The 27,726-nt window shown below is 40.6% G+C and overlaps 1 pseudogene; it reads right to left on the reverse strand.

The window, feature by feature from the left end:
- The window catches only part of LOC121536779, a 53,458-nt pseudogene that overhangs the window by 17,027 nt on the left and 8,705 nt on the right, over positions 1-27,726 (reverse strand).

Here is a 27,726-nt window from a genome sequence, read left to right on the forward strand (position 1 = left end):
CTAATTGAGTGTATGTAAACTTCTGACCCACTGGGAATGTGATGAAATAAATAAAAGCTGAAATAAATAATTCTCTCTACTATTATTATGACATTTCACATTCTTAAAATAAAGTGGTGATCCTAACTGACCTAAGACAGGGTATTTTTACTAGGATTAAATGTCAGGAATTGTGAAAAACTGAGTTTAAATGTATTTGGCTAAGGTGTATGTAAACTTCTGACTTCAACTGTAAATTAATACAGTGCTGTACGCCTGAAAAACGGCCCTGAGTGTCCTGAACCAAAAAAAGACAAGACTGGCCTGTGTGCTTTCTACTGCGCTCCTATTTCTTCTCTGCTCACATTAAAAGCTGAGATTGCAATTTGTCTTGCTGTTTGCTTTGAATAGTCCTTAACCGTATCATCATCTCAACTGTTCTGGGGAAAAACACGGGAGCATGGCGACAGCCAAATGGCAGTCTGGCGTCTCAACAGCAGACTGCCTGCTATTAGGGCTGAGAGCAGCATTTAGTGTACATTTAGGGGCAGCTAAATCTATCTGTAATCATCTCCATTCAGGTGTGGGCTCCACTCTGGACAAGGGAAGTGACCCATCACTTGTCAATCAGAAACACTTTGATGTCTGCATTGTTCCACGCTAAGCCCTCAGGACACAACGGCACTACTGTTTGCCCATTCGAAAACGCCCGAGATTTATTGCATTTTTCACAGTTTAAAAAACCCCAACAGGTAACATGAAAAAAGTATTCCTGCCCATGACTGATGTTCCGCACGTCATGAATCATCTGATTTATGTGTTTCTGCTGCAACGTTCCCTCCTCCCGCTGTCAGACAGACAGACAGACAGACATACTATCATGTCAGGAACATTTGAACAAACAGTCATCGGGTAAACAACTTCCCTCCGAATCGAACGCGTCTGCCAAACAAAGCAGATATAAACAAACGCAGAGACAAACTGTTTGACACCAAATCCTAGAGGGCAATTGAAAAAGTGTGATACCAATCCACAAGTTAGTGGTTATTGACAGTATGTGACTGTAGCGTAGATAAGACAAGTATTCCTTTGACCTGTAATGGCAATCTCCCACTCTGCTCTCCCTGTGGCCAGATCACAGCTCCACTCTCCCCAAGGTGCTCAAGTGAAAAAGCCCTCTCTCATCACTCATATGGCCACACTAACATTCTGCAACAGCCCACGGCTACACCATATGGCCCATATCTCAGGTACTACATGAACGGGACATCGAGCCACTGTTTACCAGACCAGAGCTAAACAAATAGATTTGGAAACATTCTGACACAATCTCGTTTAGTATGAGGTCACCTCTAGAGTTTATGAGACAGAGATAAGTCAGGCCGGGCTTGAGATGACAAGTCAAATAGAACCATCCCCCTGATTACACCAAGAACCCCTCTGACGTGTTTATTAGGAAAGAAATATGGTAGGTTAAAGCACATGTTTGTGAGTCACTGTGAAATTCTAAGTTGCAGTTGTCATTCTGATCTTACTTGAATTCCATGTAAAATATTTATTTGGACATGGAGAGTCAACCCAGTAAGACATAAAGTATTCATATTTTCGAAGAAAAGCAAACAACATCTGTAAACAGTGAACTCTTCAGACAAAACCAAACATTTGGGGGAAAACAATTGTAGACATCACAATATTTCAAGAGAACCATCCTTATGATTTATTGGCCCTCTCCATACGACATTCATTCCTTTTTTGGCTTTGAGTCTATGAATGTAAAATGTTTTGCCATTTAAAGCCTTTCCCCCTTTGATTTCGTATGGAAACGAGACATTTTTGATGGAAAATGGAAACCATATGGTCTTAGTACTTAATGAAGTGCAGAGGTTGGGGCTGCTTTGGGTTTGCAGGGTTGGCTGTGACTGGAGTGTCAGAGGGGGCTGAGTGCCATCTCATTGGTTTGGTGTCAGTAGAGCAGCGTGGGAAATGTAGTAGTAGACAAACTAACTCCACAGTGACTGGGGGATCACTTTAACATGGGGAGAATGAGGAATCTTCACAATAGGACTTTACTCTGAGCACTGTAGGCCTATTGCATCTAACATCACTCATAACTATCTGCAGTTACTGGTTAGAAGGGGGACACGCTTTAAAACTGTTATTTAATATTGGAAATTGACAATGGCAGTTATTTGGAAAACATTGGTTAAATGTCTCACAGTTTGAGCTGATATTACATAAAATGATAATAGGAGCCATCAATTCATGGTTATGGATGGGAGAGATGTAAGGGAGTCAACAATTAATAAGAAAATACACATTTGTAAAATGGGAAGGTCCATGGTTGTCCATGCCGCAAGTAAAATCAGTGGGGTTCCACCCTATTTCTGAGGACTGACTTACCATTTGTTCTTTCGTCTGATGTAGTCTTTCTCTGAGAGGTTAATGAGGTAAATCATTGGCTTGGATGTCAAAAACAAGTATTTGTTCAACACTTCGATCTGTGACAGAGCGAGAGAGAGAGAGAGAGAGATAGCGAGAGAGAGGACAAGAACTGAGGTACCAAATTTTCCAAAGTAGCCTTTGAGGAGGATGCGGAGTAAAAAGTGAAGCCAAATCAAATTAGGATCTTGTCTGGACTCTGCAGGGAGCCTCTATAAAGCGTTTAGATCAATATTAGGCCGGACTGATTTCATTAGTTTGTTAAAAAAGTAAGATAGAAATTCCTCCCAAAAAGACAGCATGCACATTAAATTGTGATTTGCTTATCAGACCCGTTTTGCTCAAAAGCAGCAGTCTGACTTTCAGGCCAGATGAAAAGATGAGCCTGATAAATGGCATTAATACATTTGAGTGTAACATCAAAGTCTTACCTCCTTCTCAGTCCAATCGCGACAGTAGCGGGCATGTTTCTTTTCATCCGCTACCCAGTTCTTGATTTTGAGCATTACATCCTGTTTGGGATTGAAAGAGAATGAACAAGAAGCCATTAAAGGAGATGAAAAAGAATATAAACCCAGCAGGGTACAGGGTAATTATTTCCTAAATGCATGGCATCCTGATGACCAAATGAACAATACCTGCTCTTATTGAAACAGGAGAGGCCAGGCTTTGACAGGGATGGCACGCAAAGGCCCCCCTCGCTCTCTTAAAACATAATAAAATGCCCTCTAGTGAGTCTCACTAAGTTCACCTGTTTGGCACACACTATATTCAATAAAGGCCATCCAATAATAAAAGAATGAGGAGAGAAAGACAGGAAGAAAGAGAGAAAAGGTAAAGCTAGTTGGTTAGTAATGTGTGTATTATTTTCTCTGCAGTGAGCAGTCATATTGATATGCACTAGTCAGGTACTAATTACACACTGTTCCTACTGGAGAAAATATTAGGCTTTTTCAGCAATGTTTGCCACGTTCATTACTGAAGCAGTTGTGGGTTGAGATCCCACAGGCAAGACTGGGCCATGACAGGATCTGGGAGCGGGAATGGGTGGGAACATGGGAGGGAGGCAGTTATAAAATGTGTAATAAAGAAATTGAGCCTATTATTGTTGATCCGGCCTCACAGAAATTAGCGGAACACATTCTTTTTGTTCCTTTCAACTTAACCTCCCCCTTCATATAAAAACTCCTCCTCCCGATGCAATACTCCCCCTACCTCCTCTTTCCTCCCAAACCCTCGCAGCACTTCACAATCACACTCCCCTTTAAAGAACAGAGGAAAAGAGCCTGCTAGAGCCTCAATTACACAATGGCAGAAAAAGCTCCACACACTGACCCCCAGCCAGCTGCATTCACTCTCTGCACATCTCTCTCCGCAGGAATTCTAAAGGCCTTTTAGTCAGGCAGCCAGAGTGCAGCCAGCAGGGGAGAGAGCAGGAAGAGCTTCACACACTCCACCCGCGCCGGCCCAAGTCTTCACAGAGAGATTAATCATGTGTGAAATGGAAACAGCAAACGGCCAGCGACATAGGCTGAACCCGCTCCAGGTTTCCCTCATCAGCTCTGGGCCTCCGTGCAGCGCTCCTCTAACAGGCAGGTGTTAATAAAAGGCATATGGGTCCCACAGGGGTCAAACACATACGCCTGCCACCAGGAAACACTGCTGGGGGTCCTAGCTGCTGAATATTATTGTTTGTTACGGACAGGGAATTCTGGGATTTAGCGGACAAAAGCAATGAAACATTGTCCTTGTTCAATGTACATTATGATCTCAAATGGATTTAAGTGATCATAACAAAAATATTTTAATATGAGTTTGAATTGCCCATTATGTTGCAACATAATGCCTATTGTGTTTCACAATATATAAAGACATATTTGCTTGTGAGCCCACAATCAGCCAGTTGAATTCATGCTGAATAAATACATGCATGGTTCAACTGGCCGAGTATTCTCAGAAAAAGGCAGATGGCATGGTTTCAATCACTCTTGAACAACTGTCTATTTTGTAACAGGAATAATCAAGCTCCAGTTATAAAACACCCCATGTTTGTCTCAGTCCTATCAATATCCAACACATGTAGGTAGCTATAGAATATTGAGTAACATAATTTTTTGTATAGAAATGTGTATAATATGTCACACTACAGAAATGTAAATCTGTATTTAAATGTGTGTTAATTCAGAATTCAGGCATATTTTCGAAAGAGAGAGGACTAAGTGAGGAGCTCTGGCAAAACAAGCTGCAGCTACAGAAATCAGTGCCTAATTCTAAGTTCTCGTTAATTACTCAGTAAGTGCCAATTATTACAGTTTAAATTCAAATACATGGTATTTACCTGGTTACTTTATGGTAGTCAAGGCACTATAAAAGGACGTGCTGCTAAACCATTTGTTTCTTTACATGAAGGAGAATCATGGTATAAGGTGGCGGAAGTACTGCCTACATACCCTTCCCTAAATCTGGACATAAACAGAAGAATGAAGGATGCTCTCAGTAAACCCCTCCCCCCAAAAAAATCAAACTCAGCTGAATGTGTCAAATACCAAATTCAGCCTGTAAGAAATGCAGCCTTTGATAAGGACCATTCTCTCACTTCTAAAGGGGCTTTCTATAGATTTAGCTTGGCAAGGCATACACAACCTTTGAAAAGTAATGTAGATTATTTTTATTCATTGCCTAAAATTGTCAGCAATTATGTGCGTCAGCGGCCACCTGCCTGGCCTGAATGGCTGCCCGTCTGCCGGGCTGCTAAGGGGGATTACTCTGAGGGGGACCGACCGGCCGGGGCCCCTGCAGCAGGTGAAATGGCCATGCTCGTTAGTGTAATGAGCGGTCAGAGGCTCCATGTTCCGGGGTTCTGAAATTGGGCACGCCGCTCCCTCTGAAAGGCCAGATTACCTCGCTTACTCGCCCATTCTGCATCGGGGTCACACTCACTCTGCCCTGCACAGAGCACATCATACAATCACAACAGAAGCAGAACTACCGCAGTAAATACTGCAAAGCTTCATTATATGTCAATATGATTATGTAGCTTTGGCTCCGCATGCATTTCGACATGATATACAGTATATTTCGATGGCCTCTAATCTTACACAGTCTATTTTGTGTCTCACCGCGGAGAACCGAAGAATGTTCTGTCAAAGCACATTTATTGTATTCATATCTAGATGTGGGATTGTGGGTCACCCATTGTATGGCCTCACCCAATTTCCAGAAACTGCTGTGGGTGAGAGAGCGAGCTAGTGAGAGCTGTGCTGTGATTTGAGTATTACTTCAGATGAAAAGAGGCTTGTGGAAACACTTTCATTAGCCCAGCACTGTGACCCAAGGTTAGCAGCTGAATAAGTAACTCTCTATTAATGATTTCTACAGCAGAAAACCCCTGACCCCTGATCACTTTCAATCTCAGAAAAAGAGAAAGAAATAGCTCAAAGGGAGGAAGGAGACCCTATGAAAGGGGGAAGAAGAACAGAAAATAAAATAAAAATACATTTTTCCTCATTGACAGTGTGTGTGTGGAACGCTGGGTTATTATTTGTGCTTGTGTGCTGTGTGGGAGCTGCAGTGGACATGATGGAACATTGACTCACGTATTCAGGTTTGAGTTTCTTGTTGCTTCCCCTCACGGCCACCTTCTCCAGCTTCTCCATAATGGACTCGATCATCTCCTCATCATTCAGCCTCAGCTCTACATGGATGATCTCAATGTCCCCTCCACGTGGACAATGTCCTTAAAACACACCTAGAATACAGCAACAGGATCACATCACTATAACACACTACCACATACACAAGTACTTGAACCTTTGCTGTAGCTACAGAGATACACACGCACACACATACATACCACAGGAAGTTGGTGGCATCTTAATTGGGGAGGACAGGCTTGTGGTAATGACTGGAGCGGAATCAGTGGAATGGTATCAAATACATCAAAAACATGGTTTCCAGGTGTTTGATGCCATTCCATTTGCGCCGTTCCGGCCATTATTATGAGCCGTTCTCCCCTCAGCAGCCTCCACTGATACCTACATACATACACGCACATGCACACACACACACACACACACACACACACACACACACCTGCTGCATCATCAGGATCAATGGCATCGACTGTTTCCCAGGTCACACGTTGAACTATGAGTATTGAGATCCCCAACAATGATTACATTCTCAGGGGAAAATTGGAAAAATAAATGCATCCTCTTCAAAAAGCACAGTGGGAGAAAACCATGGTAAATGTAATAGCCCAATCACAATCCTTTTGACCATTCTACAAAATACATACTGTATTACTGTATTTGTGAGCACTACTATGAATGATCAACTTGCAGTGTCATGGTAAATTCTTTTAACCGTTATGGGCTCCCCTTTTTACTTACATGGAAAACTTCAGCTCTTTGCCAACTTTAGTATCAATATGTGAGTGTAGCCAAAGGCGTTTCTGTTTTTATTGTGCTGTGAAACAAAACAACTTTCTGTACCTGTGCCTGTGGCAGAATGTAAATCTGTATGGTGTGTAGCTAGTTATTTTCTAAGAGTGTCTGGCACAGCCTCTAAAAATGGTGAGCTATAAACCAAACACAAACAGTTAAATAATGCCCACCTAAAAAAATACAAAAATGTATTCATAACTAAAATGTTACTGTAAATATGAATACATAAATAAAAAGTGCCTTCCCTCTGCTAATCAATGGCCTAAATGCAATTGGCTTGACGGTGATTAGATAATGAAGCACTTAACCACATAAAATAGCCAGCCACTGATGATGTCCTCCTCCTGATTCTGGAGAAGAGGGTTCCGGCCATGGGGCAGGAAGGGGGGTAGTTGGGTGTGGGGGTTATCTGTCAGACGGGGACTGACATCCTTTAACACCAGTGATGGCCATCTCTCTGGCCCACTATCCACCATGTCATTAACTAGTGTCAGCACAGTGATCGTTATCATTCACCCAACTGGCAGCTGACAAAAATAATTTAAGGCTTCTCGGACATCCGGCTGATATATAAACCTGTTTTCTGAAACTTTTACTTCTATTAAGCAACATGTAAAACACCATGTAACTAAATACTAAGATGTTGTTTCTGTGTATGGTTAAGCTCATTAGCAGTATACCCTACACGTCTTCTACCTGACAAGCATTAACGATTCGTTTTTTGAAAATCATTAAAACTGTTTTAGTTAAACACTGACATCTTCAGTCACGATAATATGAAGCTTTATCATCCACCTGTGTAGCAGGGTTGTGCTACATTCAGAGTTGAATTGAGAATGCCTCATAAATTCCAATTCAATTCTATAAGTTGAATTAAATTTGTAGTAAACAGGACACAGAATTGCAATTTGAATTTGAATGAAAGGAAATAGAATTGAATTTAGTGAAATTAAATTAAAATGCCTCTTCTATTCTATATTAGGTGTAATCTATAACAAAATACATATTGTACATAAAACATCAAACACATCGTTATATACATGCATATAAAATATTGTTGAAACAATAGATTTTCAGGACAAACTCTTAAAATGAATGATTAAGGAAAACAAAACCTATATGCAAATATTCAAAGTTATTATATTTAATGAATCACTTTTTAAAAAAAAAGTAAAATGGGGAAATGCTACATTTTCCAGAATCCATTAGTTTAACCCTCAAGTTGGCCCTAAATCTTTCAAAAAGAAGCCAAACAAATGAAATGGTTTGTGGACATATAACTGCTTATTTTAAGCACTAACATTAAAAGAGTACAGTATATGAACATTGTTTCCAAAGAAAAGTGATATACTATTTGGTATCTAGTGACCTGTCAGATTCAATGAAACGCTCGTGTTCTATGACTGAGTGGAATTTATTTGAATTGCACTGAATTAAATTCTACTTCCTGTCACTCAAATTCAAATTCTACATCACGTGAGGTTTGGCCAATTCAATTATAATTTTAACTCATGAGTTGAATGGGAGTCAATTCCAAAATTCTGAATTGAGCACAACCCTGCTGTGTAGTGTGTCTGTCAGGACATTGAAGCTCAGGTTAAAGCAATTGCTGTGTTGATGGATGATGCACGCTATGTTAGGCATCTGCGTGTTGCCAAAGAGTTACAATACTTAATTCGAACAGCACTCCTGCTTGAAGTGTTGACAATTCATTGGAGAGGACTGTTGACAGTTGAGGCACGGTGAGGAAAGTACGTCATTTGATTGATTCATGCCACTTATCATGGCCGTCATACTTCTGATTCTGAACAAGTTTCAACTATGATTCTTGTTGGAAATGCTGATGATTCATGGCACGGACGGGTGTTTTAACAGGTATTAGAACACCACTGCAGTTTCCTGAGTCTTCCTTGTTTTTTAAACAAATTGAGTTACGTACTGTGTTATATTTAAGCAATAAGGCCCGAGGGGGTGTGGTATATTGGCCATATACCACAAACCCCCGAGGTGCCTTATTGCTATTATAAACTGGTTACCAATGTAATTAGAACAGTAAAAAGTATTTTTTGGTCATACCCGTGGTATACCACAGCTTTCAGCCAATCAGCATTCAGGGCTCGAACCACCCGGCTTATAATGAGTAATATGACTCTCATAGTTCTCAGCTACAGTTGAAGTCGGAAGTTTACATACACTTAGGTTGGCGTCATTAAAACTCGTTTTAAAACCACTCCGAAAATTTCTTGTTAACAAACTATAGTTTTGGCAAGTCGGTTAGGACATCTACTTTGTGCATGACACAAGTAATTTTTCCAACAATTGTTTACAGACAGATTATTTCACATATAATTCACTGTATCACAATTCCAGTGGGTCAGAAGTTTACATACATTAGTTTGACTGTGCCTTTAAACAGCTTGAAAATTCCAGAAAATGATGTCATGGCTTTAGAAGCTTCTGATAGGCTAATTGACATCATTTGAGTCAATTGGAGGTGTACCTGTGGATGTATTTCAAGGCCTACCTTAAAACTCAGTGCCTCTTTGCTTGACATCATGGGAAAATCAAAAGAAATCAGCCAAGACCTCAGAAAGAAAATTGTAGACCTCCACAAGTCTGGTTCATCCTTGGGAGCAATTTCCAAACGCCTGAAGGTACCACGTTCATCTGTACAAACAATAGTACGCAAGTATAAACACCATGGGACCACGCAGCCGTCATATCGCTCAGGAAGGAGACGCATTCTGTCTCCTGGAGATTAACGTACTTTGGTGCGAAAAGGTGCAAATCAATCCCAGAACAACAGCAAAGGACCTTGTGAAGATGCTGGAGGAAACAGGTACAAAAGTATCTGTATCCACAGTAAAACGAGTCCTATATCGACATAACCTGAAAGGCCTCTCAGCAAGGAAGAAGCCACTGCTCCAAAACCGCCATAGAAAAGCCAGACTACGGTTTGCAACTGCACATGGGGACAAAGATCGTACTTTTTGGAGAAATGTCCTCTGGTCTGATGAAACAAAAATAGAACTGTTTGTCCATAATGACCATCGTTATGTTTGGAGGAAAAAGAGGAACGCTTGCAAGCTGAAGAACACCATCCCAACCGTGAAGCACTGGGGTGGCAGCATCATGCTGTGGGGGTGCTTTGCTGCAGGAGGGACTGGTGCACTTCACAAAATAGATGGCATCATGAGGAAGGAAAATTCTGTGGATATATTGAAGCAACATCTTAAGACATCAGTCAGGAAGTTAAAGCTTGGTCGCAAATGGGTCTTCCAAATTGACAATGACCGCAAGCATACTTCCAAAGTTGTGGCAAAATGGCTTAAGGACAACAAAGTCAAGGTATTGGAGTGGCCATCACAAAGCCCTGACCTCAATCCTATAGAAAATGTGTGGGCAGAACTGAAAAAGCGTGTGCAAGCAAGGAGGCCTACAAACCTGACTCAGTTACACCAGCTCTGTCAGGAGGAATGGGCCAAAATTCACCCAACTTATTGTGGGAAGCTTGTGGAAGGCTACCCGAAACGTTTGACCCAAGTTAAACAATTTAAAGGCAATGCTACAAAATACTAATTGAGTGTATGTAAACTTCTGACCCACTGGGAATGTGATGAAAGAAATAAAAGCTGAAATAAATCACTCTCTACTATTATTCTGACATTTCACATTCTTAAAATAAAGTGGTGATCCTAACTGACCTAAGACAGGGAATGTTTACTAGGATTAAATGTCAGGAATTGTGAAAAGCTGAGTTTAAATGTATTTGGCTAAGGTGTATGTAAACTTCCGACTTCAACTGTACCTGGTTTATATAAACATAGGCTACAGAGTTGTCAGTTCACCTGAGGAAACATCGTAGGTTCATACTCTCTTTGGTAGACTTTGAGATTCAAACCAAGCCACCTACCCAGAGTCCTCTCTACACTCTTAGAAAAAAGGGTTCCAAAAGGGTTCTTCGGCTATCCCCATGGATGCGGTAAAGAGGTCAATGGAACGCAGACCGTGGGGGGTAGAAGAAGGACGCCGGATTGGCGCACATTCAACAAATCTGATCTAACAAAGTGGATATTCGTCCAATCCGTCATGATTGATGCATTGTAACAGGCCCAAAATGTGGTTACTAAAGTCTGATTTGGATACATTAGTCTGTTTTCGCTGCATAACATTTAGAAGTAGTCCCTTTTCTGCATTAGAAGAAGTCACTGCTAAATACTAATTCCTGTTCGTATAAGTTGGTAGTATAGCTAGCATAGAGAAATCGGTGGTGGTAGTCAAAGTCGTTTTTTAACTGTAATGCAGTTGATTGGTGACGATGACGTGAACAGGTATAGGGGTTGACATCCATACAAGCATTATACTCCGATTTTTACCTCAACATAGTGTGAAATACACATATAAACAATATCCTAAATGTGGGCTAATTTTGCTGGGGGGCAATGAGGAGATTCAGGATCTTTCCTCCACTGCATCTTTCCCCCACACGTTTCCATTGTTTTTGTCGAGTTTTGTTGACCTCTTTCCCACATCTATAGGAGAACCCTTTTTGGTTCCATGTAGAACCCTTTTGGGTTCCAGGCAGAACCCTTTTGGGTTCCATGTAGAACTCTCTGTAGAAAGGACTCTACATGGAACCCGAAATGGTTCTACCTGGAACCAAAAGTGTTCTTCAAATGGTTCTCTTATGGGGACAGCCGAAGAACCCTTTTATGTTCTAGATAGCACCTTTTTTTCTAAGAGTGTATGTCCAGGTTATTGCCCAGCTGAAAGGACCATTACACAGTACCTCCACAGCCCAATCCCTACTCCCCACCCTTACCCCTGGGGAGGGACAGTCTTGTCTGGAAGCCAGACTCCCTACTATGCAGAGAAAATCACATCTCTGACTGACCAACAACATGCCTAAATCCCTGCAAGTCCTGCTTGCAGTATAAAAGTGGGGAAAATTACTTTCCATGAACATAATCAAGAGAAACAATCAACATAAGTCCATTCTTTATGTGCTTGTTCCACTGTCTTCTTCTGACACTCGGACATTACACAACAGTATGTGGATTAAAAGAAAACAAGCAATCTATGGATATGCAACTGCTTACATCGCCATTCAATCATTTTGAACTACGATAGCGTGATTAGATCGACAACAAAATTACAGATGCACATGAAATCAAACTTTCCAGTCTCATTCGAGTCAACCGAAGCTCTACACTTTGGTGCAAGCTGTCATGATCATGCGTGTCGTTGTCGTGCTCATGGTAAAATGAACTTATCCAATTACACTTTGCCTAATCAGGCTGTTTTGGTTCCTCTCCTCTTCCAGAGGTACTCCACAGTATAAACAGTTCACTTACGCCACACAGAAAAGGGCTAATCAGTGGAATTATTGTTTTGCTGCTCCAATTTGCCAGCTCCCAGTTCTACACTGATTGGACTGAAAATGTGCTATTGTGTGCACGGTCCCTCCATTAACTTAAAGTGAAAATAATGCAATGTGAATCATTTGTGAGAGTCATAAATGTATATACAGACAAAGGATTCTGATTCTTTTTTGGGATAGATAAAACAAGAATGCTTGTGAGGGTTAATTGTTCTATAGGCTATATCTCTAATATATATTTGTTGGAAAGGCTGGACATAACAGTAATATAACTATAATAATAATATTTTGACACTGTTAATCTTCTAAATAAAAGCCCTCACAACAAACAGATAAATACTATATCAAGAAAAAGCTACATTAAAACAAAGAGCATAATTCTAACTCACTATTACACACACAGAATTCCTAAGTGGATTGTGATTTTGGCCACTATTTGATCAAGATCAAAGCTAAAGAAAGAAGCTCCTCTGTACTTCTAGGTTTAAGAGCAGCTGATCCACCACCCCTTCAGTGATCTACCGACAGTCTTTACTGAACACTACATTCCAAAGTAATTTACTTTTATTTCCTATAATTTCACATTTACATCACACCAGGCCCATTCAGGCCTTAGTAACTGGGCTACTATCTATGCATGAGGAGAAAGAAGGAAGAAAAAAACAGACGAGGTAAATCTCCACAATTAGGCCTTTAACGACTGGGTCTGGGTAGGCCTCTGTGAAGACGGCACTTATGAGACTGCGGCGCCACACAAAGCCACAAGGAAGACAGTAAAGAAAAGAAGAGGGGGGAAGAGAGCCTGGTTTCAGGAGTCAAGTCTATCTTCCAATTAACATTTTACTGCTTCATTTCAAATACTGTATGTTTTGTAGAGACCATTAGCAGGTGTGCCTTTATTGACAGAACAAAGGGCTTTATCTTCTAAGGGCCCGCGTGGCTCAACAATGCTCTGACCAGAGGACGGCTGAAAGGAGTGGAGTCTGGGGAAGCCTTGCCTCAGCAAAGTCATGGGATAGGACTCTTATGCTAGACCACCAGTGAGAGCACCAGTGGGAGCACCAGTGGGAGCAACAGTGAGAGCACCAGTGGGAGCACCACTGAAAGCACCAGTTGGAGCACCAGTGAGAGCACCAGTGGGAGTACCAGTGTGAGCATCAGTGAGAGCACCAGTGGGAGCACCAGTGGGAGCACCAGTGGGAGCTAGGGACTTTAGGGGGAAACAAAGCAGCAGAGCCTATCTCTCTAACATACAATTCACAGACATAAGAAATTACAAATAGGTATTAAACAAGGTTTGTTACGTCTCTAGTTCAAATCATTTGGCACAATAACGGGCTCATTGTTTGTCTGTACAGCTTGTTTCTCCTCTGGGGTGCTGACATGTGAGCTTTCAATGAACCAGGGTGACAACTGTTTCAAGAGGCCACATATTTTCAGTTTGTAGAGGTGAAACACTTGAAAACATGCAGCTAGGGGCTGATGTCATGACTTTTCTGTCAAGTACAAAGACAAGGAGAGACAGGAGAAACATGTCACAGGTAAATACTGATCAAACTGACTCCTCTAATGTTGCTACCTGGAGAGGCTATGTTGTCAACATAATTCAGTCAAATTACAGTCCTCACTGGGGCCGAGCTCCCTGCCATCCAGGACCTGTACACCAGGCGGTGTCAGAAGAAGGTAAAAAAAATTGTCAAAGCCACTCAAGCCATAAGACTGCAAAACAAGACTGTTAAATATCTAATCAAATGGCATTGACCCTTTATTGCACTAATTATCTTGCACTGACTCTGTGTGCACACACTGGAACCTACCCACAAACTCACACATACTTACACTGAGATCCCAACACACACATACAGATGTAGGATCTTAATTTGAGCCAGTTTGCTACAGCAGGAGAATAATCCTGCAGCAACAGGAAATGTGAATTATTATGTGGATTATAATGAATGCACATTTTTGTAGGGGTTGATACATTTTTCATTAGGTCAAATTGAGTCTGAAATTTCAAAGTGGGAAAGACAAACTTTAGAAGCCTTTTTAAAACTCAAATACACTAAAAGTTTGCATTTCTCAGCAATAAAAGAGCGATCAAATTAACATCCTACATCTGTACACGCATACTACATAGGCCCCGTGTAGCTCAGTTGGTAGAGCATGGTGCTTGCATGTGTATATATGCCCACACACACATAGCACGCGCACACATACATACTGATGCCACACTCACACACACATTCACGCTGCTGCTACTGTCTATTATCTATCCTGTTGCCTAGTCACTTTAAATCAAATCAAATCGTATTTGCCACATGCACCGAATACAACAGGTGTAGACATTACAGTGAAATGCTTACTTACAGGCCCTTAACCAACAATGCATTTTTTTTTTTTTTAAGTGTTAAGTAAAAAAAATTCAAGCAAATAACTAAAGAGCAGCAGTCAAATAAAATAACAGTAGGGAGGCTATATACAGGGGGGTATCGGTGCAGAGTCAATGTGCGGGGGCACCGGCTAGTCGAGGTAATTGAGGTAATATGTACATGTGGGTAGAGTTAAAGTGACTATGCATAAATAAATAATAAACAGAGTAGCAGCAGCGTAAAAGCGTAAAAGAGGGGGGTGGGGGTGGGGGGGCAGTGCAAATAGTCTGGGTAGCAATGATTAGCTGTTCAGGAGTCTTATGGCTTGGGGGTAGAAGCTGTTGAGAAGCCTTTTGGACCTAGACTTGGGGCTCCGGTATCGCTTGCCGTGCAGTAGCAGAGAGAACAGTCTATGACTACGGTGGCTGCAGTCTTTGACAATTTTGAGGGCCTTCCTCTGACACCGCCTGGTATAGAGGTCCTGGATGGCAGGAAGCTTGGCCCCAGTGATGTACTGGGCCGTGCGCACTACCCTCTGTAGTGCCTTGCGGTCGGAGGCCGAGCAGTTACCATACCAGGCGGTGATGCAACCAGTCAGGATGCTCTCGATGGTGCAGCTGTATAACTTTTTGAGGATCTGAGGACCCATGCCAAATCTTTTCAGTCTCCTGAGGGAGAATAGGCTTTGTCGTGTGCAGATGTTGCCTGTAATCCATGGCTTCTGGTTGGGGTATGTACGTACGGTCACTGTGGGGACGACGTCATCGATGCACTTATTGATGAAGCCAGTGACTGATGTGGTGTACTCCTCAATGCTATCTGAAGAATCCCGGAACATATTCCAGTCTGTGCTAGCAAAACAGTCCTGTAGCTTAGCATCTGCATCATCTGACCACTTTTTTATTAACCGAGTCACTGGTGCTTCCTGCTTTAGTTTTTTCTTATAAGCAGGAATCAGGAGGATAGAGTTATGGTCAGATTTGCCAAATGGAAGGTGAGGGAGAGCTTTGTATGCGTCTCTGTGTGTGGAGTAAAGGTGGTCTAGCGTTTTTTTTCCTCTGGATGCACATTTAACATGCTGGTAGAAATTAGGTAGAACGGATTTAAGTTTCCCTGCATTAAAGTCCTCTGCCACTAGCAGCGCTGCCTCTGGATGAACGTTTTCCTGTTTACTTATGGCCTTATACAGCTCATTGAGTGCAATCTTAATGCCAGCATCGGTTTGTGGTGGTAGATAGATAGCCACGAAAAATATAGATGAAAAGTCTCTTGGTAAATAGTGTGGTCTACAGCTTATCATGAGATACTCTACCTCAGGCGAGCAAAACCTTGAGACTTCCTTAGTATTAGATTTTGTGCACCAGCTGTTGTTTACAAATATACACAGACCGCCACCCCTTGTCTTACCGGAGTCAGCCGTTCTATCCTGCCGATGTAGCGTATATCCTGTCAGCTGTATGTTGTCCATGTCGTCGTTCAGCCACGACTCAGTGAAACATAAGATATTACAGTTTTTAATGTCCCGTTGGTAGGATAACCGTAATCTTAGGTCGCCCAATTTGTTCTCAAATGATTGAACATTGGCTAATAGGATTGATGGAAGAGGCAGTTTACTCGCTCGCCGTCGGATCCTTACAAGGCACCCCGACCTACGTCCACGATATCCGTCTCTTTCTCATGCGAATGACGGGGATTTGGGCCTTGTCGGGTGTCTGTAGGATATCCTTCGCGTCCGGCTCATTGAAGAAAAAATCTTTGTCCAAAACGAGGTGAGTAATCGCTGTCCTGATATCCAGAAGCTCTTTTTGGTCGTAAGTGACGGTGGCAGAAACATTATGTACAGAATAAATGACAAATAACGCGAAAAAACACACATAATAGTACAATTGGTTAGAGGGCTGTAAAACGGCAGCCATCTTCTCCGGCGCCACTTTGAGGCTATGCTACCTCAATTACCTCGTACCCCTGCACATTGACTCGGTACTGGTACTCCCTGTATATAGCCACGTTACTTTAACTCGTTATTGTTATTCGTTATTCAATGTGTATTTATTCCTTGTGTCACTATTTCTATTTATTTTTTATCTTGATCTTTAACTCTGATCACATCTTTACTAATGCTGCAGAAATGTGCTTGGAAGCAGCATCCAGATCCATTGGATGTAGTGATCACAATATAGTAGCCATATCTAGGAAAACCAAAGTTCCAAAGGCTGGGCCTAATATAGTGTATAAGAGGTCATACAATACGTTTTGTAGTGATTCCTATATTGTTGATGTAAAGAATATTTGTTGGTCCATGGTGTGTAATGAGGAGCAAACAGACGTTGCACTTGACACATTTATGAAATTGCTTATCCCAGTTACTAATAAGCATGCACCCATTAAGAAAATGACTGTAAAAACGGTTAAATCCCCGTGGATTGATGAGGAATTGAAAAATTGTACGGTTGAGAGGGATGAGGCAAAAGGAATGGCAAATAAGTCTGGCTGCACAACCGATTGGCAAACGTATTGCAAATTGAGAAATCATGTGACTAAACTGAAAAGAAAGAAGAAGAAACTACACTATGAACCAAAGCTAAATGACATAAATAATTATAGTAAAAAGCTTTGGAGCACCTTCAATGAAATTTGGGGGGGAAAAAGGCAAACTCAGCTCCATCATCCATTGAATCAGATGGCTCATTCATTACAAAACCGACTGATACTACTTTAATGATTTTTTTCATTGGCAAGATTAGCAAACTTAGGCATGACATGCCAGCAATAAACACTGACACTACACATCCAAGTATATCTGACCAAATTATGAATGACAAGAATTGTAATTTTGAATTCCGTAAAGTGAGCGTGGAAGAGTTGAACAAATGATTACAAAAGTAATTCTGCTACCTACGAATAGTAAAGCCCCATTTACTGGCTCAAATAGCCAACCAATCATACTGTTACCAACCCTTAGTAAAGTTTTGGAAAAAATTGTTTTTGACCAGATACAATGCTATTTTAAAAGTAAACATATTGACAACAGACTTTCAGCACGCTTATAGGGAAGGACATTCAACAAGCACAGCACTTACACAAATGACTGATGATTGGCTGAGAGAAATTGATGATACAAATAATCTAGGGGCTGTTTTGTTAGACTTCAGTGCAGCTTTTGACATTATCGATCATAGTCTGCTGCTGGAAAAACATATGTGTTATGGCTTTACACCCCCTGCTATATTGTGGATAAATAGTTACCTGTCTAACAGAACACAGAGGGTGTTCTTTAATGGAAGCCTCTCCAACATAATCCAGGTAGAATCAGGAAATCCCCAGGGCAGCTGTCTAGGCCCCTTACTTTTTTCAATCTTTACTAACGACATGCCACTGGCTTTGAGTAAAGCCAGTGTGTCTATGTATGCGGATGACTCAACACTATACACGTCAGCTACTACAGCAACTGAAATGACTGCAACACTTAACACAGAGCTGCAGTTAGTTTCAGAATGGGTGGCAAGGAAGAAGTTAGTCCTAAATATTTCAAAAACCAAAAGCATTGTATTTGGGACAAATCATTCACTAAACCCTAAACCTCAACTACATCTTGTAATAAATAATGTGGAAATTGAGCAAGTTGAGGTGACTAAACTGCTTGGAGTAACCCTGGATTGTAAACTGTCATGGTCAAAACATTTTGATACAACAGTAGCTAAGATGGGGAGAAGTCTGTCCATAATAAAGTGCTGCTCTACCTTCTTAACAGCACTATCAACAAGGCTAGAGGCTCTAGTTTTGTCGCACCACAAAGAGGGACTTAGGAAAATTGCAATTGGCTCAGAACAGGGCAGCACGGCTGGCCCTTGGATGTACACTGAGAGCAAACATGAATAATATGCATGTCAATCTCTCCTGGCTCAAAGTAGAGGAGAGATTTACTTAATCACTACTTGTATTTGTGAGAGGTATTGACATGTTGAAAGCACCGAGCTGTCTGTTTAAACGACTAGCACACAGCCAGACATCCATACATACCCCACAAGACATGCCACCAGAGGTCTCTTCACAGTCCCAAAGTCCAGAAAAGACTATGGGAGGCGCACAGTTCTACATAGAGCCATGACTACATGGAACTCTATTCCACATCAGGTAACTGATGCAAGTAGAATCAGATTTTAAAAAACAGATAAAAATACACCTTATGGAACAGCAGGGACTGTGAAGCAACACATATACATAGGCACAGACAAATGCATACACACACATTATAACATACACACTATACACACACGTACACATGGATTTTGTGTTGTAGATATGTGGTAGTGGAGTATGGGCCTGAGGGCACACACTTAGTGTGTTGTGAATTCTGTAATGAATGCATTGTAATGTTTTTAAAATTGTATAACTGCCTTAATTTTGCTGGACCATAATGGGATCCATAATAAATACAAACTCTGCATTGTTGGAAAAGGACCCGTGAGTAAGCATTTCACTGTTAGTCTACACCTGTTGTTTACGAAGCATGTGACAAATAACATTATATTGATTTGATTTGATTCACTGGCTGCTAACTTCCTGTGCATGTTTTCACATGCGAGAGGGGAAGAGCACATCTAAAGCGCTTGCATTCCTGTACCGCAATTCTCCTGGTATTCAAAGCAGTAAAACTACTTTATGAGTGAGTCTGTCAGGAAAAGCACATTATGGCCGTCTTCCCTACATCAAAACACTGGCAATGCAGACAGGATTATTTATGTTGATATGTTTTTATATATATAATGAAAAAAATGTTGATAGCAGACTTACATGTAGGACTCATCTCACTTGTTTTGGGTTATTTTGTTTCTCAACAGATTGCAAAAATGGAAAATACATCTGTATCTTAAAAAACAGTTTAAAGACATCAGAAATTGTGTGTTTGTATATCTCAAGGACATACTCATGTTTCCGGCAAAATACCATATTTCAGAATTGATTGTAAAGAAATTACAGTATTTCATCCTATGAATATCAGTCGGCTACCTCAAGGTATCTCCCATTCCAATTTAATCTCAAGCCAATTGCAGTACATCCAAACAAACCAATGTATCAAATGCGTATCCTTTCAGCAATATTTTTGTTACTGAAAATGGGTGCCAAAGTGAAGAGCTGACATCTGACTGGAAAGATAACCTCTCAGTCTAGTTGGATATTTATGCAGTTGAAGAATGAATGTACTAGGGAGGCTCCAGTTTTCATTAACTCTGATAGACAATAATGGTGTTCATTCGCTTTTCATTTAAGTCCCCTCTGTCATTTATTTTAAGCCAGTGGGTCCGAGAGCGCCTTGATTGAAAGGAACCATCATATGCACATCACTGTTTTCCCACATCATTCAGAGAACAAACCATTTTAGATTCTTAACTACCATAGCGGTGCTGATTGCACAGGCAGCAGCAATTTCCTAACCAACCGCCACCTGAACAATGATGTGTTCGGCTTTCAGACCCTTCAGCCTTTCAAAGGTGAATCATTTCACAGTTTGGAACGAGATCTCCATAGCAACTCCTCTTTGAGGGGTTTAGAATCACCATCCAATAATTCTATGATCATCGGACCCAGCCATTCCCAATGGTTCTTTTCACAGCAGACAGGGAAGGGGGGCAGGAGGAGGAAGCAGAAAAATTCTACAGTCTATTTCAGGCAATTCATCCGCCAGCCCCATTAGAATTCAAAATATTTCGACCTTCAATCACCAAGCATGTTATCTGGAGATGCTGTGATCTCCAGTCAAGATGGGTAGACGTTTTAGTCTAATCACCCACGATGAGTGGAGGCTGACAAAAACTCTTCATTCTGCCAGAATCCAAATGCTCATTTAAACGGTGAGACAGTATATATCAACACAGGCCACAAACACACTGGAGGAGGATTCATGGACTCCACCGGTAAATAGAGCAAAATGCTGTGGATCCGCTCTGTGTCTCTAGGAAATCACATCACTCTGTAAAACAGCAGATGATATAATTGCAGGAGCATACACAACAGCACACAGGCTGCATTTCTAAAATAAATGATTGTGCTCTTACAGAACATAAATAGGAAGTAACTTATCCCATCATTTCTTTGCTCTGCCGATTAAATGCAACTCTGAAAAGGCTGTAATAATTTAATATACATATGTAGAATAGCTGGGGTCACTTCAGATACTATTTCTCTGAATACTGGAAATAGTTTGGAGTATGTTGTAATGACTACGAGTACAAATCCCACCTTATTCAAACTGCTCAACAAAGCAGTGACAAATGCTCACACATACAAAACATGAGTCTAGACTCTAGTTCAACATGAAGTACCTCTCCAGTAATGTAAACAAAGGGAAAACACAACCACTTGCACATTTTGTGGCTGTCCCACTGAACAAACATTTCTGTGGATGCAGTGTGACTATCTACAAGCATTTCGCTACACCACAAGAATTCCGCTACACCCGCAATAACATCTGCTAAATATGTGTATGTGACCAATAACATTTGATATGATTTGATTTACTAGGACGCTACAGAGTGCTGCCAATTCATTATGCTTTCATCACAGTTGTTTCCTTTCCATCATAAACAGTATTTTACAATGTTACTAGTGGATGATTCTGTTAGTCATATTTCTAATCAGGGGACACAGACACTAGTAGTGCCTAAAGGTCAGAAGTTGGGAATATCATTAAACAAAGCCAAAGAAATAAGAGGGTGAGTTGTCATCACCAGAGCTTCCTGTCTACAACTTCTCTGTGAGTCACATGATCACCCTCCACACCAACACCAGGGCGGCCTCCACACAGGAAGGCCAGCATACAGTCTCATTCCCAGACTCCCTTTGACATAATTTGGCAGATGGGTAAATAAAGACTACCAGTATCTGGGTTGTTGACTGGCACTTTCTTAAATTCAGATTTTCAAATTCAACGTTTTTATTTATCAAATTACAGACAGCAAGCACTCTCTGAAATACTTAATATTACTGTAACAGATTCAATACTTTCTCAATATTTCCACATGTAAGGTATAGTAATGCCTTGCTCTGCCTGTTTCTGCTGGTTTAAGTAGAATCTTGTTTAAACGTGTTCAAGGCATTCACTTAGAGTGAGAAGAGTGTGAGCCAAGAAAAACAGCTGTTTTCCAATTGATTGACCACATCCAGTCTTTGCGGATGAATGTACTACAGTATATACTACTGATTTGGCTACGCACATTGAGCAATTAATACACATGGATGAGAATGACTCACAACTATGTACAGTATCAGGCTATGGTAACAGACTATTCATAAGCATACGATTTCTGATACTGCCTTTGGCCTGCTCATGCAACGACTAGGGACTAGTCTGTGAGCATCCTGTTTCTTCAATAAATAGTTGGAGATCAAACCAGTGTGAATTAGGCCATGTGGGGAAGCATGGTTGCTGGTGAGGGACACAAAAGAGTCGAGCAAGAACGTGTCTGTGTCTCAGGAAGAGGATCCAACAGTGTTCCAGTCACTGCAGAAGCACTGGGAGCACTTACTCTTCAAACCATTCCCTTACGAAATGTGGGAAACTAAGGCATTCAACAGAATCAGCTTTCAGGATGCCATAATACTCCTTAATAGTTTTTGGAAGGTTTCGTTAAAAGCAAATTCAGTGTTTATACAGTTTTTTCAAAACCATAGGGGTTAAAAAATATTCATAACATGCGCACTACTGGGAGAATTGAGCAACTAGATCTGACTTGACTTCAAAGTTCCAACGCTAGGCTGAAAAGCCTGTTTGACAACTGCCTGGCTTCAATAAGGCTACAGCTGAGGTATGTAAAGTCGGAGAATGCACTGTTTAGAGTATAATCATGCACTTCATCAATATGCCAACAAGTTAATGATACAAATATACATCAATGCGAGAGTGTTGTTTGACTATAAAACAAATCAAAATAGGAACCTATCGCCCTTGACAATAATTGAATTGAAATTCGGGGGGGAAACTATTGTCTATGTCATTTAAGCTAGCCCTTTGTCTCCAAGGAATATGAAACAATAGCATGTAGGCCTACATTTACAAAGGGTTTCCATAATGGTAATTGGGAATAAACCGAAAGTTAAAGGGTTCCGTTTTACGGCTGATCTCCTGTACAGTATGGTTGAGGTTTCACAAACCTCCACTTCATTTGATCAGGATCAGTTCAACCAGTCCTCCAGTTTGGCACAGGCACATGCACTAACAAGCACTTCACTGACACTCAGTGAGCGCTCTGCTCTGCAATGGAGCAGTAGCCCTTTGTAAGATGTTTGGAGAAACTCATTTCTAATTTTCAGACAAACATACCGTTCCAGACAAGAAAAAGTGTGCTCACCCCAACCGTATAATCAAGCAATATAAAAGAAGTGCCTGGAATATTGCAGCCTGTACTGCCTAACACCAGATAAAACATTTCTATAATTGCAATACAAAACCAGCAATGTTTAATGGTTAACTTGTGGAACATACCGCTTTGTCTCTAAGGAGTCCACAGAGGGAAAACAATGGTATGTCAAAACAGATAGTCGTAAAGTCACAGTAAAAGCATCCACATCATTTCATCCCTATTTAGAAAGACTGTTTTCTACACACAGAAACAACAGAGTTGGCTTTGGTTTGAGGATCTGATTCATTCTTCCTGTCAATACAAAAGCAAGCACATACAGTGCCTAGTGAAAGTCTACACAACCCTTGCACAACTTGCACATTTTGCTGCCTTAAAATTAAATTTAAATTGTTTTATTAAATTGGGGAGTTTCCTAGCGATCTAAACAACTTACTCCACACTTTTAAAGTGAAAGAAAAATAATAGAAAATGGTCCAAATTAATACAAATACAAAAATGAAGAAGTCTTGATCGTGTATGTCTTCACACCCCAGAGGTAATACTTGGTGGAAGCACCTTTGGCAGCCATTACAGATGTGAATAATTTTGAATACGATTTTACCAACTTTGCACAAGTCTTAGGGCAACATACAACATACAAAATTGCTCAAGCTCAGTAAATTTGGTTGGCTCAGTAAATCATTGATGGACAGCAATATTCAAACCTTGTCTTTGATTTGCAAGCAGATTTAAGTCAGGACTGAGACTGGACCATTCAAGAACAATCAACACCTCTTGGAAAGCCATTCTTGTGTGTCTTTTGCATTCAAATGTAATTGTCCTGCTGAAAAATACAACTCTATCCCGGGGTTAGGTATTCAGAAGACTGAGGCAGGGTTTCCTCTAACTTTTTACTGGGCCTTTGCTCCTTCCATATTTATTTTGATCCTGACAAACTCCCCACTCATAACATGATGCTGCTACCACAATACTTGAAAATACAGAGAAGCAACATTGCATTCACTCCACATTACTGGCCTGTATGGCAAAGTGAAAAGAAGCCTGTGTTAAAAAATCCATTCCAAACCATCCATTATGTTTGCAACAAGCCCATTAAGTAATAGTGCAAAACAACACAGCAAAGAAATCCACTTTTTGGTCTAAATAAAAAAACTAAAGGTTTGGTTAAAATACAATACAATACAACAGAGTGAAACCCTCTGTATTTTCAAGTATTGTGGTGGCAGCATCATGTTATGGGTATGCTTGTCACCGGCAGGGACTGGGGAGTTTGTCAAGATCAAAGAAAATATAAAAGGAGCAAAGCCCAGGTAGAAAGTTAATGGGAAACACACCTCAGTCTTCTGAAAACTCAACCCTGGGATAGAGTAATATTTTTTCTGCAGGACAATTACACACAATTGAATGGCAAAGACACACCAGAATGGCTTTCCAAGAGGTGTTGAGTGTTCCTGAGTGGTCCAGTCTCAGTCCTGGCTTAAATCTGCTTGAAAATCGGAGAAAAGGTTTGAATATTGCTGTCCATCAATGATTATCGACCAAATTGACTGAGCTTGAACAACTATGACAAAAACAATGGATAGACCTATATGTTGCTACGCGACGCTCCTCAGCTCGGCAACAAAAACAACAACATCGGTGGTGGGGCAGTCAGTGGTGCTGTTTCCCCCTACTGCGGATTCAATCTCTAAGGCAGCAAAATGTGAAGACTGTGCAACGGGTGTGTAGACTTTCACTAGCAACTGTACATAAGCACATATCATTTGACGCAAAACCGAATAATAACATCTTGGAAATACATTTCAATGCATCTATAAGTACAATGTCAAAACAGAGACATTCAGGTAGATATAAATATAAGCCTCTGGGAAGCCTCTAAACGGTGTTTAGAAACAATATTAACATGGCTGCTTCTCCCTGAGGCCACTGCAAACAGGAGACAACACAGTCTCACAGGAAACATATTGTACCTGTATCTTTAATCTGAATATCACACATTTATCTAGTGATGTAACGTCTATATAGTACATGTTATACCAGTTAAAAACAGTACAACCTCACTAGAACAGTGGTTTCCCAGAGACTGTAGACAAAAGTAATGATTACAACGTATCCTCTGTAGGCAAGTCTCACCTAACATGACTTTGTCCTAGTGAATAAATCATTGCTATAGCTTAGTTACAGTGGGTGGTCCTCAATTGCATCAACAAAAGCAGACAACCTCCTCTCAGACCTATTCTCTAAGGAAACGATATCCTTCCATACCCAACACACCCTTTCATGGAAGTCATTTTCTTTACACTCTGGAGCGGCCACTTGATACTGTACAGTATATTTCAATGGTTTGTTACAATAGCTAGGAAAGGAGGCTGCATTGTGATGTGTTTCTGTGTATTTGAAGAGAAGATAAACTAATACCTTTTTAATCACTGGATGAAATAGTAGCCATGTAGAAAGCAAACGGCAGTGTGATATCTGTTCTACGGCTGTGAAGAAACATGAAAATGTCACAAGCAACACATTTGAGATATTCATCAGAGTCCTGAGGTAGTTCACAATGTACAGTCTGTCACACAAAGTCAGTTGAAAGGCTATTGGAAAATGGCCTCGGATCTGAAATGACACACTTATACTGTCCACCAAGTAATCCCTTGCAGAGAGGACCTTGGAAAAATATGAGAAAATTGTCTGTATTTTAACCCTGTCCATTTGGCTGATCTCTGCCTGTCACAGCCCAGTCACTAATCAGAGCTCTTTTCATATAATGGCAAAGTCAATAGCTGCATACAATCAGTAAACACATTTTAAAAATAGCCTCCATCTGCATTTTAGTAGCAGCAATTTCAATTATTCTAGCGTGTAACACTTTAATTGTGTAAGACAAAGACTATGTCGGAGGCACAAAAGAACTTCAGGCATTGACCTAGACAAGTGAGAAGTATTTTGTGGGGGTTGTTTTGTGGATGCACTCACATCTGTGTATTTACTGAGTATACAAAAGGCAGTTAGTGGGCATGATAAACCGAAAGCAATGCTGAATTGTACCTGACTTACAGAAATGGCCTTTCAGCTTTCACTGAACAGTGTCAACTAACCCTAAAAAGCCATTTATCTGCACAAAAATGAAGGCAAACTCAGCAAAGTTTCAATATATTTAGTGTGATGCAGGCTGGTATTGCATTGATTTCATATAATCTATAGGATATTTCATATAAAACACAGAAAAAAAATCTTAAAGTCCCAGTGCAATCAAAAATGTGATTTTCCTGTGTGTTATATACACTGGAGTATACTAAACATTAAGAACATGCTCTTTCCATGACATAGATTGGCCAGGTGAATCCAGGAGAAAGCTATGATCCCTTATTAGGAAGGTGTTTCTAATGTATGGTATAATCAGTGTATATTTCCACACTATGAGGTTGGAATAATACTGTGAAAATGTGAAAATGATGATAATGCCCTTTTAGTGTAAGAGCTGTTTGAAAAGACTGCCTGAAATGTCAGTCTGTTTTGGTGGGATGGAGTTTTGGCCTGCCTAAGGGGTATCCTACGTACCTGGTTTGAGGAGTTAGCGAGGTAACTTTGGTCAACTCTGAGTTCAACTCGGGATAACCAGTCATACATAAGTGGCTCACCTTTTAGCCAGGTAAATTTCAATGGCAACGAATCCATCAGAACTAACCTGCTCCGTGGCAGGCTAACTCACGGCTGAATACACTTACCTTGAATGAAATCACTGAGCCGCAAGTTGATGACCAATAAAATCAGATTCCCTCCCTCTTGCAAAGATTGCATCATCATCCCTTCATTTGAGGAAGACGACTGATTAAATATTTAATTAATCAAATGTTTTTTTGTGTGTTAGAAAATAGTAAAATGGTAAAACACCTATCACATTATTTAGTAATGACAGAATGCATTTCAAACGTAAAACTTTTGTATGACCTAATACGATTATTTTATCGATAGGAGTGGGATGAAAGTTGCTCATGCATTGTAAGCACACCAAAGCACATCAAAGATGGCATTAACGATAAGTAATAAAATAAAGATGCCACTTCTAAAAGCCTATTTCACACTGCTGAATTTGCAAGATACATTTTCCTTCATTTAGATTTTGGCACAAATGAAAACGTGGCACTGACTTGCCCATGGATTGATGGTTTCAACATTGTCTCAATGAAGAGTTCGGTGTTCGAACAGCGACATGCACGCGCAGCTACAAGCCTGCTAGAGTTAGCGGCAGGCGGACAAGCAATATCCACCATCGTAGTACGGATGAAGCCTGAGCTGGAATGTGATGCTAACTGAAGCTGGTTAGCTTTAGAAAACCCTGAGTAGATCTAGCTTGCTTCGCAGGATACCCCTCTGGTGACATCTCCAGGCGGTAAATTAGTTAATCGACAAATAAGAAATAGAGTTCCAAACCTCTCTGCCAATAACAGCTCATTTTCATTTTACAGTCCTAGCAAAAGTCTTGCTTAAGAAATTGCTCTTTGCTAAGAAGCTATTTTTGTTTCTTTTTGACCATTTTAATTGAAAACAATCACAATAAGGTATTTAATTGTTACCCAGAAATGATTTGATATTGAGATAAATACAGCTGCATTGGACATTTATTCTTACTGTATTTTTGCATATAGGCTACTAACCTTTCTTGTGCTCAACCATAATCAACTGTGACATTTTGGGATCAAGTTACAATAATCTGTGGTCACAGGAAGCCACTAAAGACTTCCCTCTGAGTCTAG

This window comes from Coregonus clupeaformis, chromosome 23 (assembly GCF_020615455.1).
Source record: "Coregonus clupeaformis isolate EN_2021a chromosome 23, ASM2061545v1, whole genome shotgun sequence".
Lineage (NCBI taxonomy): Eukaryota > Metazoa > Chordata > Actinopteri > Salmoniformes > Salmonidae > Coregonus > Coregonus clupeaformis.